This window comes from Protopterus annectens, chromosome 6.part1 (genome assembly GCF_019279795.1).
Source record: "Protopterus annectens isolate FY-2018-M chromosome 6.part1, PAN1.0, whole genome shotgun sequence".
NCBI lineage: Eukaryota > Metazoa > Chordata > Ceratodontiformes > Protopteridae > Protopterus > Protopterus annectens.
In genome coordinates, this window is record NC_056738.1 from 120246903 (window position 1) to 120266571 (window position 19669).

At 41.0% G+C, this 19669-nt stretch overlaps 1 protein-coding gene across 1 annotated transcript in view; it reads left to right on the top strand.

Moving 5' to 3' along the window:
* The window catches only part of LOC122805262 (dynein axonemal heavy chain 11-like), a 4596980-nt gene that overhangs the window by 3452237 nt on the left and 1125074 nt on the right, over window positions 1-19669 (top strand). The window lies entirely within an intron of this gene.

The following is a 19669-nucleotide window of genomic DNA, read 5'->3' on the forward strand; positions in this document are numbered from 1 at the left end:
GTGTCATTGATCTTCGTTCATTCATTACTGACGGGTTATCAGTTCCATCCTCGGAACCAAGCTTGCCAATATCAAGCTCACATCAGCCAAAAATTATTGACCCGAGGTCCTACCCAGAATGCTCTGCTCCCTGTTACCTCAGATCAAGTTGGCAAGTTGATAGATAAAAGTAGAGGCTGCCTCTGGTGATAACAGACTTACAAGAAAGGAGTACATGAAATCAGCCAAGAACCTCCGGATGGGGATGGAGGGTGGGAAGTAATGATGAACGAAGATCAACAACATAGATGGAGCATTATGGTAAGATATAACTTCTTTATCTGATGATGTTAATCTTTGTTCATTCCTTACTGATGGGACAGAGTCCCCAGCTACCTGTATTCCTGGATGGCCCTCATGGAAGGACATTCCTGAGCACCATGGAGCCAAAGGAAGCTCTACCTCTGGAGGTCAAGTCCAATTTGTAATGAAGAATAAAGATATGAGGTTTGGCCCAAGTTGCAGCTGAGCAAATATCATTGAGGGAAGCCTTAGCATGGAAAGCTGCTGAAGTTGCCATAGCTCTTGTAGAATGAGCTTTGACTCTATGAGGAAAGGTGAGATTGGTTTTGTTGTAGCTAAAGGTTATACAATTTCTCAACCATGAAGCTAATGTAACTTTTGATATAGGATGACCCCGTCTAGGTCCAGAAAAAGCCAGAAATAGTTGGTCTGATTTACGGGTAGATTTTATTTTGTCCAGATAAAATCGTAATTGCCTATGAACATCCAAGGAGTGCAGGCAATACTCTCCCTTGTTAGAATGGTTAGGAAAGAACACTGGAAGGTCAATAGACTGATTGATAGATCGCTCTGACACCACTTTTGGTAAAAAGGTAGAATTAGTTCTCAGTGATACCCTATCCTTATGGAAGATAAGATAGGAAGGTTTGATGCATAAGGCCTGGAGTTCTGATAATCACCTGGCCGATGTGATTGCAATCAAAAATAAAGTTTTCCAAGAGAGATATTTCACATCACATTAAGATTCAGGTTCAAAGGGGGGAGCTGTTAGAGCTTGCAGAACCAAAGCCAAATCCCAAGGTTGTACGGATTCTGTAAAGGGAGGTGTTAGGTGGATAACCCCTTTCAAGAAAGTCTTACAGAGTCTGTGTGACACAAGAGAAGAATCTTGAAAACCAATATGAAAATTTGAAATGGCAGCTAAATGTACATGGATAGTAGAGGCAGGCACCCCTCAGTGGAAAAGATGTGATAAGTAATCCAATACCACAGAGACTGGGGCTGACAAGGGGTCTAATTGTTTAATTGCTGCTCATAGAGAGAACCTCTTCCATTTGTTAAGGTAAATTAGTCTGGTGGACGATTTATGAGATGCAATAAGAATATTGCGCACAGGGGACAGAAGGTTTTCATGCCTGGCAATCATTGGAAGTGGAGAAACCAAGCCATCAGTTTCAGGGTTGTTAGATTGTGGTGAATCAGACCCTGTGCATGGGAGATCAACGTTGGGGATGGATTGAGGATCCATGGTTGATCTAGCAGGTGGTGCCAGAGGAAGGGAAACCAGACTTGTTGAGGCTAATATGGAGCAATGAGGATCACTTTGCTCTTCAACTGTTGTGCTTTCTTTAGAAATTGGGAGATGAGGGGGAGAGGAGGATAAGCATAAAGTAGACCCAAGGGCCAAACGTGGACTAGAGCATCCCTTGGTGACTGTCCTCGAGGGGGAATCAGGGCAAAGTAGTTGCTGCACTTGTAGTTGGTTGGGGAGGTAAATAGGTTGTAGCAAGGCTGGCCCCAGTGGTTGAAGATTTTTGCTGCTATCAGAGGATTGAGGGACCACTTGTGAGGCTGTAGAATGCACCTGCTCAATTTGTCCGCTATCATGTTGGAGCTTCCAGGAATGTGCATTGCAATCAGAAAGCAGTTGTGAGCTATCACCCATTGCCATATTCTCAAGGCCTCTCTGCATAATGGGTAAGATCTGGTGCCCCCTTGTTTGTTGATGTACCAGACCACTGACATGTTGTCTGACTGGATTGCAATAGTCCCTGACGGAAGGATGGAGTGAAATGCTTGCAACGCTAGAAGCATCACTGTCAGTTCCAGGACACTGATATGCAAAAGGGCCTCTGTCTCTGACCAGGTGCCTTGGACTGAGTTTCCCTGACATAGCCCCCCATCCCATCAGGGAAGCATCCGTGGTCACCGTGGTTATCAGTTGATGGGGGTTGAAAAGGTGAGACCATTATTGGAGATTTTGAGACATCCACCAGAGTAAATCTTGCTGGCATCTCTGAGTTACACTTATCTGAAAAGACAAAGGATGTTGTAGATGGTACCACTGAGTGAGAAGTAGCCACTGAAGAAGCCTCTTGTGGAATCTGGCTAGAGGAACAATGGTAATAGAGGCTGCCATTGACCCCAATAGCTGAAAAATAGATCCAGCTGGGGATTTGTGGTGACAGAGCAGTGGTTGAACTTGTTGTCATATTCTCTGAAGTCCGTGTTCTGGAAGAGATGCTGTGCAAATTCTCATGTCCAACAGTACCCCTATAAATTCTAAAGCCTGAGTTGGGGGTTGTGTTCGATTTCTCCCAGTTTATAGTGATTCCCAGGCTTCGAGCTGTTGAGAGAGTATACTGCAGGGCTTCTTCCAGTAGATGCTTTGTGAGGGCAGTGAGGAGCCAGTCATCTACATATGGAAACGCATGGAATCCTTGAAGTCGCAAGTGAGCGATAACCACTGCCATGCATTTTATGAACACTCTGGTGGCTGTAGAGAGGCTGAAGGGCAGGGCTCAAATCTGGTAGTGACTGGCTCCTATACAGAAGCGGAGGTATCTTCTTGAGCATTTGTCCATTTTTATGTGGTAATACGTATCTTGAAGATCTACAGAGCACATTCAATCATCTTTTTCCAGAAGAGGAAGGATAGACTTAGCCATGACCATTCGGAATTTCTCAGTTTTTACAAATTTGTTCAGTGTACTGTTATCCAAAATTGGTATCTAGTTCCCTATCTATTTTGGAACTAAAAAGAACCTTGAGTAAAAACCGGGTCCTGTCTGATTTGGGGGGACCATCTGGATCACTCTTTTTTGTATCAGCTTTTGGATTTCATGTGCTGCTGTTTCCCTTTGACTGGGTGGAATGTAGGGTAATATTATTGATGAGACTGGGCAAAGATGAAAGGGGATGTGATAGCCTCTGGATATAATCCATTGTACCCAAGCATTGGTTGTTATCTTTTGCCAGGCCGCAGGGACCAAGGCGAAATGACTCCCAAATGCTTCCAGAGGTGAGCAGTCGGGCAATGCTTCAAGAGCACTGATAGGGTTGGCCAGAGAAAGAATCTCTGGAACCCCGGTTTTGCTGACCTCCTCTGCCCCAAAAGGGGTGTCTTCCATTGTAGTTTCCCCCCTCTGCCTCTAGGGTAGAATGCAGCACATACATCCCGGAAAGAACCCTATGATTTCTTGTGCCAGATCTTTCTGCTCCTCTGATTTCTGGAGTAGAATTGCTGAGGTGTGGAGTGTCTGATGCCAGTGGCAGACAGGGTCTTGCCATCTTGTTCCCACCTTGCCAGCATATCCTTGACTTTAGGATCAAACAAAGAAGTGGACTCTATGGGGGCATTCATGAAGGAAGCCTTAAAGGAGTCCACAAAGGCGCATCCAAGCATGTCGTCTGGTGACTATACCTGCACCTACCACTCTAGCCGACCCCTTCCTTTGCGTGAGAAATAAGATGCATAGAAGAGTTGGAAATGGACTCTAGGGTGGCTATCTGAGAAGCCACATTATCACGGACTTCATCAAAAACAGCTCCTGCCAGTGTTTCAGATAGCTGGTTGATAAGATCTCCCTGAAGCCTGGTAAAATGTGCTAAATAATTCAAAGACCTTACAGCGAAGGTCAGTGAAGCAAATACACACTTCCCTAATCTGTCAATCACCTGGGACTCCTTGTTGGGTGGATGGACAGTTTAGCTCTCTTCTGCCAAATCCTTCTTAGTAGCAGCTGCCACCACCATACCATCTACTGGAAGAACTCATGACCATTGGGGGTGCTCAGCTGGGGGTAATAATATTTTATGTGGTCTCTTAGGTATCACTTCCAGGGTGTCAGGAGCCTTCCATACGCACTGCACGATGAGCTGGACGAGCTCATCGGCAGGCGGGGTGACACAGGAGGTAGAGAGGCCAGGCACAAAAAGCCTGCAGGTATATGGATTCCTCAGAGGAAGGATTTAGAGGGCTTCCAGTCACCCCTCTGTCTAAGGATCTCAAGGATGTCACCAAAGGGCACCTCATCAGAGGGTGACTGTGGGGACCCTTCCCCGTCATCAAAATCCATATCTTCAGTCATTGACTTCTCAGTGGAGTCCATGTGTTTCCTCTTACACGATGCTTTGTGTGGTACTTCCTCAGTGGGAGGTTCTGGGGAAGACTGCAAAGAGGGGGGGTCTTCTGAGGAGGAGAAACCTGATGCTCTTGTGCCCAGTGTCTGGCAGTTGAAGCTTGTGGCAGTTGTGGTACAGAGGGGGGACAGGACTCTGACAAATGAGCTTTGCCAGTGGAGGCAAGTGCCCTCTCCATGGCTTGGAAGACTGGCTCACCCAAGGAGGGATGGGAGCCTGGAACTGAGCATGACAACCTCAGAACCGGGGTCACACCCCACCCCAACAAGCCCGTCCCCAGACCAGGAGTCTCAAGAATACTGTGAACCGCAAGAGAGAGAAGGCAACCCTAGAAGGTGCCATAGAAACAAATGGCATGGAACAAGGAATGCCCTCCCCAACAGCACAGCCACTGGCCTGAGAAGAGCCCGATGCCAAGTGCACCAAAGGCCACAAGGATGACTCTGGTTCCAAAGTGAGATCCACTATTGGAGTCAGAGGGGGAAAGCTGCTGTTGGAGTAATAGGCTTCAAGACTTGAGTGGAAGCCGAAGGAGGAGTATACATTGGGGTTTGAGGCAATATACGCTCACCTGAATGAGGGAACATGGACTTCAATGGTTGAGAGAGACCTTTGGCCCCAAGCAACTGGTCAATAAGCCGCAATAAATTCTGTTCAGAAAGACTCTTGGTTGACCTCATGGAGAAAGCTGATGGTGATTCTGGCCTTTCTAGAAAAGGGCTATACTGACTGCTAGCAAAAGGATCCAATGAAGGTGAATATTTGGCCCTTGCTAATTCAATAGGTGCAGAGCTTGGAGCTGAGGAAGTCTGCACCAAAGAAAACAGTGTGGAAAAAGTCTGTGTTGAAGATGTCAGTTCCGTAGTAGTTGAAGGTGTCTGCACCATAAAGGCAAAGGTCTTTCCCCAAAGTGTATGGTGCCATAGTGGAAAGTGTCTGCACCAGCAATAAGGACATTTCTGAGAAGGACTCCACCAAAGCATGTCAGTGCTGAAAATGTCTGCACCGTGGAGTACAGTAGAGTCATACTTGGAGCCAAAGATGACTGTACCAATGGTGCCAGAGTGGACTGAACCTGTATTGATGGTGCCATTAGGGCTTGCGACAGAAGTGTTGGAACCATAGTTGTCTGCGCCGGGAACTCCAATGCCGATATTGATAAAGGAAACATGGCTGTAGTCAAAATCATTTGGGGCGGTGCCGAGCCTGGAGCCGACAGGGTCACAGGGGGCAGCACCAGAGTAGTAATCAATTTCACCTTTTTGTGAGTCGACTCCGTACAATCTCCAGAGGGAGAAGAAGGGAGTGACTTCAATGAAGAAGAGGAAGAATGCCTCTTGTGGGGTTTAACAGGAGGGGGTGAGCCCTCTGACCCAGAAATAGCCTCAGAGAAAGGAGACTTGAGGAGACCTTTCAAAATTAACTTATTCTTCCTCTCATTGAGAGTCTGGGTAGAGAAATTTTTACAAATCCCACAGGGAGGATCTACAGTCAAGTGGGAGACATTAAGACAGTAGACACATAAGTCATGGCCATCAGAAAGCAGTAATGTACAGCCACAGTCCTTGCACTGCTTGAAACCAACTGAACTTTTCTTATCCGACATAACTGGTGTGGAGAAGAAGCACAGTAGCAAAAGGAAGAATAACGGCTAGCCAAGAAAAGGGTAAAAAGAGAAAAGGAAGGATTACCAACGATGGTAATGGAGAATTACCACAAGGTAAGAAAAGAAGGTAATAAAAGGACAAGACTAAAGGGAGAGAGTCTAAAGTGTGAGATAGGGTAGAAAATATTAGAATAAACTTTTGAGGAAAAAGTTAGAGTAATAACAATATATACATTTTCAAAAAAATAGACACTTATCTGAGAGAGTGGCTTGACATGGCTGTACAACAATGTGGCAAATGAGATCTGAGGTAACAGGGAGCAGAGCATTCTGGGTAGGACCTTGGCTCAAGAGTTTTTGGCTGACACAAGCTTGATATTGGTCGGCTCAGTTCCGAGGACGGAACTGATAACCCATCAATAAGGAATAAACAAAGATTAAGAACATCCGATCTTCTTTTTTTCACTCTATCTTCAGCTGTTAGGAGATTTTGAAATCAAAAGAGGGCAAACTAAAAAAGAACTAATAACCCAAAACACTCAGTTTAAAAACTACATGACCGCTAAGAGCAGACAATAATCAGTGTCAATAAAAATGTCATGTGAATAAAGAAAAAATAAATCACAAAAAAACTTTTAAGAACACTTTAATATACTTTAGTTAAGCACTTTCTTCTATACCAAATTAGATGTCTTCAAAACTGAAATGCAATTCATCATTGGTGTTATTTAAATTCCCAAACAGCCAAGCAGTTAAATATAAAGGTATAAGTTGACTGATTTAAATAAAATACTATCAAATTTAATGTTAACTCTTCAAAGTCTTAAAATGTCTATATTCTTAAATATAAATACAGAATAAATAAATTATAAATATGTTTTATATATATATATATATATATATATATATATATATATAGTTTCATAGTTTCATAGTTTAGTACTAGGCTATCTACCCTGGGACATTTGTAAGCCTAGCCATAGTGATGTGGCTTTCGCCACCCCATGAAATGGTACAAAAAAATGCACAGAATAGATTTAGAATACTGTGCCTCTGACTAGTAGTGACACAGTGAAGGTCCCCTTATATAATAGAATTAGTTTACTGTGCCCCTGTCTAGTAGTGACACAGATGTGACCCCTGGGGTAAACTTGCGATCTCCCATCCACTCATCAAAATTTCTCTTGAAGAGAGTCAGTGAGGGGCTCTGCCTAACATGAACTGGGATCTTGTTCCAGAGCATGGGAAGCCTCTGGGTTATGAATCTATCCCTCCAGCATGTCCTATTCATACTTGTGCCGAGGTTTAAGTCTTTAGCTCTCATGGTTCTGATGGATTTGGATTTTTTGAGGTGGAGCATGTCCATCAGTTCCTGATTGGACATGGCCTTGTACGTCAGGCAGAGATCACCTCTGAGCAGGCGGTATGCTACTGAATAGAGCTGAAGTTTCTTTAGTCTGACAGAATAAGACATATGTTGTGGACCCTTGATCCTCTTGGTGAGGTACTTTTGTGGTCTCTCCAGCTGTTGCAAATGCCGGGTGAGGTACATACCAAATGGGGCATTGTACTCAATCATGGGTCTGATGAGGGAGGAGTATAGGGGTACAATGACATCCTTGGATCTGGATGTGAATCCCTTCATGATAAGGTGTGCAAGGTAGAATGTTTTTCTAACCACTTTGGCAACGTGGGTGTCAAATGAGAGGTCGCTGTTGACTTGGGTCCCTAGGCCTCTGATTACTTTTTCTGTACTCAGTGGGTTGCTGTCTATGTGATAATTTGTGGGTACTTTGTTTTTCCCAAAGGGGATGACTATACATTTTTTGGCATTTAGCTTAAGGCCATGACTCCAGCACCAGTTGCCCATTTCTGTGAGGCCTTTTTGTAGGATGTATGTGTCCACTGGTGTATCGACTATGGCGCCTAGTTTGCAGTCATCTGCGAACTTTGTCAGCCACAACCCTCCCATGTTTGCTTTAACATCTGAGAAATAAATGCCGAACAAGAGGGGTCCCAGGACAGATCCCTGTGGGACACCACTTGTGACTGGCTTTGAGTCTGACATTGCTCCAGCTATTTTAACTTTATGGGTTCTGTCCTTTAGCCAGTTTGCAACCCATCTAGTGACATAAGGGTTTACGTTTAAGCTGTTGAGCTTATCTATGATGCCTGAGTGGGGTATTGTGTCGAAGGCCTTAGCCAAGTCCAGGTAGGCTGTATGGACTGCTTTGCCCTCATCAATGGCTCTAGTGACTGTTTCGAAAAGTCAACCAGGTTCAAAAGGCAGGATCTGCCCTTTACAAAGCCGAACTGGGTGGGGTCAAGTGTCTGTAGGTCCCCAATGTCTCTGATTATGAGTTCCATAATGATTCTTTCCATAGCTTTGCAGACCAGGCTGGTTAAGCTTATGGGGCGGTAGTTCCCAGGGTCTGTAGAGGTACCCCCTTTGTGGAGTGGGACCACTGTTGCTGTACGCCAGTGTTCAGGTACATATCCTGTAGTAAGGCTAAGGTTAAATAGCATTTTTATGTGCGGGTTTAGCTCCTCTTGGAGTTCACGTAGCACGCAACCCAGGATACTGTCAGGTCCCATTGATGCTGTGTTTTTAGCGTTGTTGAGGGCGGCTCTCATTTGGACATCTGAGATGACAGGGAGATTACATTCAGCTGGAATAAGTATTTCTTCTTTTGGGGGTGAGAGAGGGGAGAAATTTGCACTGAACCTGTCAGCCAGAATGTTGGCAATATCTGTGGGTTCAGTGTATTTTTTGTTGTTGTGAACTAACTCTGAGCATATCTGAGGATTTCCACCCAGGTTTCTAACATAGCTGAAGAAGGCTTTGTGGTTATCTTTAGTGTCCTTAGCGATTTTTCTCTCAAAATTGGCCTTGGAAGTTTTTATGAGAGAACGTAGTTTTCTGCTAGTGTTGATCAGAGATGTCTTCCCTTTATGGGATTTTGCTCTGTATTGCAGTAGCTTCCTTCTTTTGTTATACAATTTGTTAATGGCTGAGGTCCACCAGACAGGACGATTGCCTTTGGTGGAGAGGGACTTGGATTTATTTGGGATTGCATGATCCATGCATTCTTGGAGATGTTCATAGAAAGCATTTGTGAAGGATTCGGCATTGTGGGATGTGGTATCCACTGGCCCAGTGGGCTTAAAGGATACCATCTCAGTCTTAAGAAGAGTGAAGTCTGCTTTTGAGAAGTTTTTCACTGTGGTCTTTTGTGCTGGGGGTGGAGGTGGGATATGTATATCCATGGTGATTAGTTTGTGGTCAGATCTCACTAGTGAGGGGTATACCTCCGGTGTGGAGCATTTTGTCCCCATGTTTGTGATGATCAGGTCTAGTATATTATCTCCCCTAGTGGGAGAGGTGACTAGTTGTTCCAGTGCATTTGAATTTATGAATTCCAGGAACCTTTGGGCTAGGGTGTTAGGGCTAGAATAACGTACCCAATCTATGTTTGGGTAGTTGAAGTCTCCCAGTATGATGGTATTTTGTGATACATTCATATCCTCCAATGTCTTCAGGAAGGCTGAGTGGGGTTCCTGAGATTGGGAGGTTGATCTGTAATATGCTACCAGTTGTATAGCAGTTTTGCCTATGGTTAGTTGTACCTGTATGGTCTCTGATGCTTCATGTGTTGCTACTAACCTGGAGGTGTGGGTGTCCTTAATGAATATGGACACTCCCCCTCCCTTTGTGGTTCAGCCCGGGTTTTGGGGCCGAAAAGCATGATACGAGGTATAGCCTGGTAGCACTGGGGTGCTCTCAGGAGCCTTGAACCAGGTTTCAGTTACTGCACAGACGTCAATGTTCTCCATACTGAGGAGTGCATCGAGAGCCTGCATCTTGAGATTTAGACTTCTGGCATTGAGCAGCATTACCCTTAGTTTTTTTCCATTTTTGTTTCCTAAGGAGGTGGGTTTGTCTTTTGAGCCTTGCCTAAAAAAGGCACTATGGGGGTGGCAAGAGCCTTAGCCAATATCCGGAAACCCAGTGGTGACAGGTGCAAGCCGTCCCTTGCGAAGCAGCGTGGCTTGTCCAACATGTCATCCCAGGCAGACAGACATTGGATCCCCTTAGAATGACACCAGTACTTGAGACAATTATTAAAACTGATCATCTTGTCTTTGTATTGTGGCATCATTCTTGGTGAGGGCAAGATGCTGCTCAGGGTCAGAGTCATACCAACCTGGGCTACATAATCACAGAGCTCCTCTATGTCTCTTTTCATGTAGTCCAGGGAGGTACGTCTCAGGTCATTCACGCCAGCATGGACAATGACGGAGTCATATTTGTACTTGCTTTGGAGTGACCTGAGTGTGTGTGTTATGTGGTGGATCCTAGCTCCCGAAAGGCAGCTCACAGTCACCCTCTCCTTGTTCAGCCTGGTAAGCGGGACATCAGTGTGTCTGACTATAGAGTCACCTATTACTAGTGTATCAGGCATGGTGTTTGGCCTTAAGGGCTGTGATTAATTGACACACTGATTTATTGAAGTATGTGTTGCATGTGTTTTGTTTTGAGGTGGTGGGTTTTTGGATGTCTGCTTTGGGAGCCTCTGTTGTTTTGGTAAGTTTTTTATTAGAGCCTCCGAGTATGTCTTTGTGTTTTTATGTGTTTGGTTTGCAGTTGTGGTATATATATATATATATATATATATATATATATGTATATATATATATATATATGTGTGTGTGTGTGTGTGTGTGTGTGTGTGTGTGTGTGTGTGTATGTACATGTATGAACTATCTTAATCTCTTAAAACCTTTTCTTAAAAACTGTTAAATTTAAAATCTTTTGCAAAATGTAATTTTAAAACACTACAGATGAATATGTGGTTGTTTAAATCTGGCCCGTTACCAGCATCCAGTCTCAGCTGCTAGATTAATTCTTTAAACTCAGTCCCTGATTCCCATGATCCACTCCTCTCATCTCTTCTCAATAATGACAAATGTATACTTGTCAGTATTTTTGGTCGTATTTACACAAGAAAATGTGCTCATATATTCTCTTTTTAAGGGATTGCTCTGTTTTTTCTTACATGAAAGTCTTCAGAGTCCTGACACAATGCTATATATACCACATGATGCAGATACATTAACAACAAGTGGTTCATTATTATATTTTATAGGAATAACAGAGTCTTCACATATGTGTCTGCACTGGTTACTCATATCACACTTTTTGGTATAATGTGAGTTATTTGATTTATCCATTTGATTGGTGTCACTTTCAAAAATGTTCTTAAAATTTCTGCATCTTTATATGCAAACAAAGTTTTCTTCCCTACGACCTCATAAAGGTCCAGATTGGCTTTAAATATAATTCAAATGTTCTGAATAATTGTCCTTAGAGTTCTAAAAACATCACAATATTGTAATAAGATAGTTCCCTCATAGCTTAAATTACCAAATGTCTTTTTGTTTATCTTAGTAGGATTTGCTTTGAGTCCTAAACAGGGTCTAAACCTGTCTGGCCTTCCCTCAATCACTTCTGAGATGAATTGTTCTATCAGCTTCCTCAGATAACTTCTCTCAATAAAAATATTAAACAGAGTATGGATTGAACATTTTATCATTAGATATAATTCTTGACAATTAGGCCAGTTGCCCCTTTACCAGACCTTTCTTTGTTTTTGAGGGTGGTTCCTATTGAAGTGTACCTAAGAATTTGAGAAAGTGGGCTTCCTATAAAAGTTAGAAGAAAAAAACATAGTTTCCTTCTCCAAAGTGACATCCAAGAAATTAATTCTGTCAGGACTACAGGTATAAGTAAACTGTAGGAAATCAACAGTAGAATGTATATATTGAACAAATTGTTCCATTTTCTCTTCTGAGCCAATCCATAAAATACAGATGTCAGCTAAAAACTAAAATATTAAGTCCAACAACTAATGTATATAGAACTGAAAACAAAATCTAGCTCCATTTTCAACATTATCATATTTGTAAATGCAGGGCACATGCTGCACCAATCCCCACACCACTAGTTTGAAAAACTCCCCTTCAAAGAACAAAAAAAAAATATTTTCCAAACCAATTCAATAAGGTTTAATAAAAGCTCAATTATTGCTCTCTCCAAGAAGCCACATTGGCATAATATTACATTGAACTTAAGTAACCCCTCTTTATGAGGCATTCAAGAAATAAGTCTATAACATCAATGACCAAAAGGATAAGCTGTATTGTTGTCATAATCTTTTGTGTTTGTCTCGATTTTCTGTTTCTTTTTCATAATCAGATTTACCTGACAGTTCAGCTTATTGTACACTTCATTATACTCTTTTGTATAGGACTCAAACAACAAATTGTTTTTAATATTCAGATCCACTTTAGTAAACTCTTTTAACAAACTATTAATTTTTTGTCATTGTCTTTAATTAAGAATTCCATAAGCTTGCAACTATGCTGGTCAAACATACAGCATTTGTTAATTCCAAAAGAGGTTTGATTTAGGCTCCAAGTTGTTGGGAAACTTCCATGATCTAAGGCCCTTCAGCACCTTTCTACTAGTGGTACACATTGTCCAGCTGAAGGTTTGTCAGCTTTATTATTTTTTTTTAGAAAAATTCTCCAGCTGTCCTCACATATTTATAGGGCATGGAGACAGAAGAGGGAAGAGAATGAAAAAGATTTCCCCAACCATTACTCAAAAGTCATAATGTCTTTGTGCTGCAAAGAATTCCCTGATGATGCATGGTTACCTAACAACTTAGTCTCAATCACTTTACATGAAAAGACATTTCTGTTACATATGTTTTGAATGGGTTCTTTAAAAACCTGCATCTTACCACGTCTCTGAAGGGGTGCTGTACATGACCAGTCATATGGTAATCCTAATGTTCCTAATGGGCTGACACATTCAAATGATCAAGGTTCTGTACCATCTGAATTAGTAAATTCATCAGCAGAATTAAGTCACCTCCAGTTTTATTAAAATTGACTTTATTGGGGCTGAGTTAATGGATAACCCAACTCCTCCACCCACTGTGGATGTGCTGTCAATCCACAAACTAGAATTCTAGTCTCTCAGTCTATTAATTCATCTACCATAGGTATCAAATAACTATCAAACTTAAAGATATTGTTTAACCTTCAGAAATCTTTACAGAACCAATGATTACATTTGTTTTTTGGACTAATACTATAGTGCTGCTCTGTTCAGTTTTAGGCTTTGTGAAGGGTAGATCCTGCCTGTTAAATCTGGTGGATTTCTTTGAAAGTGTGACCAAAGCCATTGATGAGAGCAAATCTGTGCATACAGCATACCTCCACTTGGCAAAGGCTTTTGACACAATCCCACATTCAGGCATTACCAATAAACTTATCAAACTGAATGTAACCCCTTTGTTGTAAGATGAGTTGCCAACTGGCTCACAAACCAGACACACACTATCAAAGTGGGTGACTCCATATCAACCAGCAAACCTGTTACCAATGGGGTGCCACAGGGGTCTGTGCTTGGCCCCCTACTGTTTGCTATACTTCTCAACAGTTCAAGTCAAAACTCAAGGGTTTTGGCTGACCAAGTTTGCAGACGACTGCAAACTAGGTGCAATCATTGAATCCCCAAATTATGTCATTATATTCCAGGATGGTCTCACACAGACCAACAACTGGTGTATTAGTCATGGTCTCAAACTGAATGCAGAGAAATGCATCATCACTCAATATCCATTCACACTATCAAATCAATAACAATACCCTAAGTACCCATGAAGTAGTAAGGGACCTGGGATCACAAGGTGACCGTGACCTTAACTTCAACCACCACATGTCTACCATTGTAAGGAAAGCTTTCCACGTAGCTCATTTGATTAGTAAAAACATCACCTCGAGAGCCAAAGAAGTTATAACCCCCCTATACTCGGCACTTATCTGGCCCATAATTGAGTACAATTTTCCATTCAGTATGTACTGTACTAAGCAATTACAGAGACCTCAGAGGTTTCTAACAAAGACGATCAAGGGCCCCCAGCATGTGCCTTACATAGACCGACTAAAGTCCTTGTCACTATACTCCATATCATATAGACTTCTTAGGGGAGATTTATGCCTAGCCTACACAGCAATCCAAGACCAAAACCTAATGAACTTACTGCATATCCATAAATCAAATGAGTCTAGGGCTACCGATTCCAGGGACTTATATATGGCCTGCGACTTAAATAGGACATGCTGGGGGGACAGATTTATCTCCCAGCAACAGCCACATCTTTGGAACAGGCTACCAATTCATGTGAAACAGAGCACCTCTATGACACTGTTCAAGTGGAACCTGGATGAGTGGATGGGGCACCATAATTTGTTACCAGGGATAGTGCCCACAACCCTTCTTGACATGGGCAGTCATTTCTAAATGCAGTCTTTGGCATTTAGTAGTACCTCTACAGTATTACATTGAGTTGAAATGGATAGGTTTAAAATGACTTCCAGGTCAATAGCCTAGTAATCTCCTATGATCCTGTGATCCTATACCTCCACCATCTCAAGTACATTTCCCATTTCTTCTGATACTGCCTGTCTCTGTGATTTTGGTATTCTAGAAGATTTTAAATTAACCTTCCCTAATGTAATACTCACAGTATGGTGTTGAATCAAATTTGTTTTGCAAGGCAGTTTTGAAAACTCATCCTTATTTCTTAACAAAAATTATTTTATTTCTTGTTTCTATGGATAGATCTGTCTAAACTGTAGACATAACATTTAGTTCTCTCTCTTTACCAGATTAACTAATTTGTACTATTAAACTAGCTATAAGAGTCTGTACTTCCATCCATGGTTTCAGGATGTTGATCTTCTCTCACCTGCTTAACTGTCTGTAAAATTCAATAGTGGACCTCATTTATGTTCTTTTTTATTTCAAATGCACCTGTTGTTTAGCTAAATACTTTTTTTTCTCAACTGAGGTGACCAAAATCAACACCTGGTCCCCCAGCTTAAATTATCTTGTCCTTGCATTTTTTATTATGCACTCCTTACTGAGTAAAGCTCTTTCCATGTGCTCCCATACTATGAAAATCACTACTTTCAACCATCTTTGAAGCTGGTATAGTGTTCTAAGACACTTTTAAATGGCATTTTCTCTTATTTATAAGTTTTTCTGCCAATAATTCATAGTCATCAAGGGTGCCTGTATATAATAGCATAGAAAGTTTTAAATGTGGTCAAGGCTTGTATCACTTTTTTAACGGTAAATAGGAGGTGTGGTATTAATTGGTCTTAGTTTTTGCCATCCTCCTCAACAACCTTTCCTAGCATGGACTTTAGCATTCAGTTAAAACAGTCCGTGAATCCACCCATCTATCAGTACACTAAGGTTTTTAGTTGCTTGCCCTTAAAGCATTGCCACAGTTGGTGTATAATTCTCAACATAAAGGGAGTACTTTGATTAGTGAGTACTTCCCTTGGTGTCCCTGCCTTGGAAGTTAATATGCATTGACTTTACACAGTGGGATAGCTTCAGGGTATTTTGTTGCATAGTTCAAAATAACCAAATATATTGAAATCCCTTGCTGGATTTTACCAGTGGCACCACAATGTCAGTTGTAGTATTTTTGAATGGTACCAATGTTTTAATTATTGGAATTAAAGATTTTTTAAAGCTTGTTTGCTTGGATGAGGAGTTGTCAATTGACACTCAGTACATACAGTACAGAGGTTCTCAATTAATTTTATTATTCTGGGCCAACAAAACCTTGTTAGCATCCTTGCTTTAGTATTGTCCATTGTTTTGTGTCCCAGTAATACATAGCTATACGATCTCATTAGTAGGTTTCTAAATGGCCTGGTTTGTGTATTGCTTCTTCTCTGTCCTTATCGTTTCTGACAAGTAATTTTGTAACTAAAACTAAAGGTTGTTGTTTGTCTTTCGGCCTTTCCCAGTTAGGGGTCACCACAGCGTAACTCCAGTCTGCTAATGATTGACAGTTGCTTTTTATGGTGTCAAGTTGCCAGCCCAATGCGCAACCTTCAACGAAGGCACGCCCATTCAACGCATGTCTTTCGAATGCCCACTCTACTGCGGGGAGTACATGCAGACTCCACATAGAAGGCAGTCCCAACCCAAGCCAAGAATCGAACGGGAGAACCTCTTGCTGTGAGGCAACAAAACCACCGCTGCACCACCGCGGAAGGAAGGGTAAAAAGTAGAAATATCTTGCCCAGCCTCCCCCACAACTATATATATATATATATATATATATATATATATATATATATATATACATATACATATATATATATATATATATATATATATATATCAGCAGTAGAAAAGATAGCAGCAGCAACAACCATGTAGTTCCTTCCAAATTAAAATGGCTCAGTACAAATAGAACGAAACAAAGCAACTCCCAAAGAATCAGGTTTAATTGGTGCACACAATTGGTAAGCACTTTCACAGTACAGCTTCTTCAGACCACTAAACTGTGCAGTTAATTAGTTAGCCCTTATATACTCCATCAATTAATACTGACATCATAATTGCAATTTAAAGAGGCCAAACTAATAATTATCACAAAAAAATCCTTATACATACTACAACAATAAGTAATACTTGCACAAAAAATATATGGTAAAAACAATTGTATGAACATAAAAATACTATAAAAACTGAACATTTACTGCTGTAGATGAATACTGTCATTAACAAAAATCAATGGCATCTATCTACTGTTGTAAAGTGAGTCCATTTGGCAGCTGCCAAGCTTACAGCTTACCAAACCAGTAGCTTATATATATATATATGATAAATAAGCATTAATAAAAATAGATAGATATAGTAAATACTGATTAAATACAATGAACAACTACTAACATCAGTAAAAATATATACATATACACTACTAACATCATACACCTAAACTAAAACTCATGCATAATACTTATAAATTAGAATTCTTTACCTAACTTGCATACTTTTGGTTTTAAGAAAGGGTCTGATCGAAGCCCTGTCATTCAGTCCCTTACCAGAATCAGCTCTCAAATGCAGGATCCATTTAACTTCCTTCTCTTCGGTAACATTTCTAACATTATCTCCCCTTATATTTGGTGAAATAACCTCAATAACCATGAATTCAAAGGTATGCTGATACCCTGCTAACATTACATGCTTCGCTAAAGCATTAGTGGCTAAAACTGTTCTAATGTTATAAAGATGCTCCCTGATCCTATTTTTAAAATATCTCTCTGTCTTTTCTATATAAAAGGATTGACAGGCTACACATACAGCAAGGTAAACCACATGTTGGGTGTTACAATCCGCTGAACAGTTGAAAATATACTCCACCCTTGTATCAGGATGCACAAACTTACCAGCACTATTGATGTAGGTACAAAAATTTCAGTTACCACATGGGCTAGTACTTGCTGTGGCAACAGATCTATCTCTAGCTTGTTGGTAACATAACATCCTTTAAAAATTACGTTTATTCTTGTACCTAAACTTAGGTTTCCCACCAATGAAATTAGCAATCTGTGGATCAGTCAAGAGAAAATTCCAATGTTTATTAAAAATATCATAAATATTCCTATTATCTATAGTATAAAACATAGGTATCCTAATCTCAGAAGTCTGTGAAAAATTTCTACTTCTCTCAACGTCAAAATTATCAGAAAAATGGGGCTTAGCTCTATCTCTCCTCAGAGAGTCAATATCATACAACCCTACATTCAAATCATGCTGGCCATATCCTCATTGAAAGAATCTATCTTTTAGGTTTGATAGCTCTGAAGAAAAACCTGTGTCAGTACTATTCAGTCTAGAAATACACATTCCCTGCCCTCTCACCACATTATGAAATACATAATTCGGGTGCATACTTTGTCTGTATAAAAAAGTGTTCCTATGACACTCCTTCCAATATACTCCTGTATTAAAGGAGCCATCACTCAACCTTTCCACAAAAATATCCAGAAACGTTATCCTTACTGCTGATGAAGACATGACAAACTTCAAATAACTTGTGGCACTATTCATCCATTCCACATATCTATCCAAGTTCTTACTACCAGTCCAAATAAAAAAGACATCATCCACAAAACGCCTGTAAAAAGGTACACATCTATGAAACAATTCCATGGGAAACAATATCTCCTCCTCCCACAGTGCTAGAAACATGTTGGCATAGCCAGGGTGTGCCCATAGCCACCCCATCACGCTGCAGGAATGGGATCATCTCAAAAAGAAATATATTGTTTTCAAGGATAGTCTTCAAAAACAGACTAATGATATCTACCAATTTGTCATCATACGTACTATGTTTGTGCATATAACGTCTTACATAGTCAACCCCTTCTACATTGGGTATAACTGTGAAAAGGGATTGTACATCTAAGGTTACAAATATTAGATCACTATCTAAACAAAGGTCACAAGTAAAAACATATGGGTCCTTCAAAAACTGCTTGGTGTCTCTCACAATCATAGGATTCTCATTGACAAGGGGGCATAAATGCTTCTCTACATAGACTGAGAATGGTTCGGTGCACCACCCCCTGCCAGACACAGTAGGTCTCATTGGGGGGTTTTGACTATTCTTATGAACCTTGGGGAGGCCTTGTATCGTAGGTATGATCGGGTCACTTACATGCAAATACTTAAACAAATCCTTTGTAATTAAACCACTTCTAACCAAGTCATCTAGCATAGCTTTAATACTGTTAATTTTAACAGTGATCTCATTATAGTCAATGATACTATAAAATCTATCATCATTCAACATTTCCCTCATAGAAAGCTGGTAACTGCAAGTATCCATCACTACCACGGGCCACCCTTATCGGCTGGTCTAATAACTATATCAGGATCTGACTGCAATTTCTTCAGAGCTTCACGTTCTCTAAAACTCAAATTAGTTCTTGGTTTTTGAGATGTTCCACTATGTGCATTGCTAAAATATTTATACAAATCATCTTCAACTAATTTATCAAAAGCTAGCACCAAAGGGTGATAGTTAGGTATATAGGTGCTTGATCTTTTAAACTTAGTTTCAGCATAGGGCCCATCACCACCCATTTCCAGTTTCAACATGACATTCCTAGTGAATGTCCTCAAATTAACCATAACATCAATGAGTTCACTTGTACTCGTAGGTATGAAACCAAGCCCTTTATTAAGGACTGAACATTCAAATGGATCCAGAGCTCTCTGGGATATGTTCCATATTAAGCAGTCCCGACCTGATTCCACATTTTCTAGAGGGTGCCACCGGGCTGTCTCTTGGGGGAGATTTTCCGTTTCTGCCTTCCTTGACTGATAGATCGCACCCTCCTCATACCTCTCTCTACTGGTATGGGTAAAGGGAACTGGTGAAAATTACCAGTCATATTACTACTAGTAGAAGGTCCAGGATCAAACCTCTGCATCCCTTTAGGACGTGTGTCCAAAGAACGCTCAGTATCATTACAATCAGGGATGACCAAAAGTGTGTTATCATCAAGTGTCACTGGATTAACATTCTTCACAGATACAGAGTCATTACTACTGTTAACTGTAACCTCTCTTGAATCTAGCACAGGTGGTGGTGTTGACACATTACTATTAGGTTGAATAGACCTCACAGTTCCTTTTCCACGCTCATTAACATTCCTTGATATCACATCATTATCAACACCTCGTGC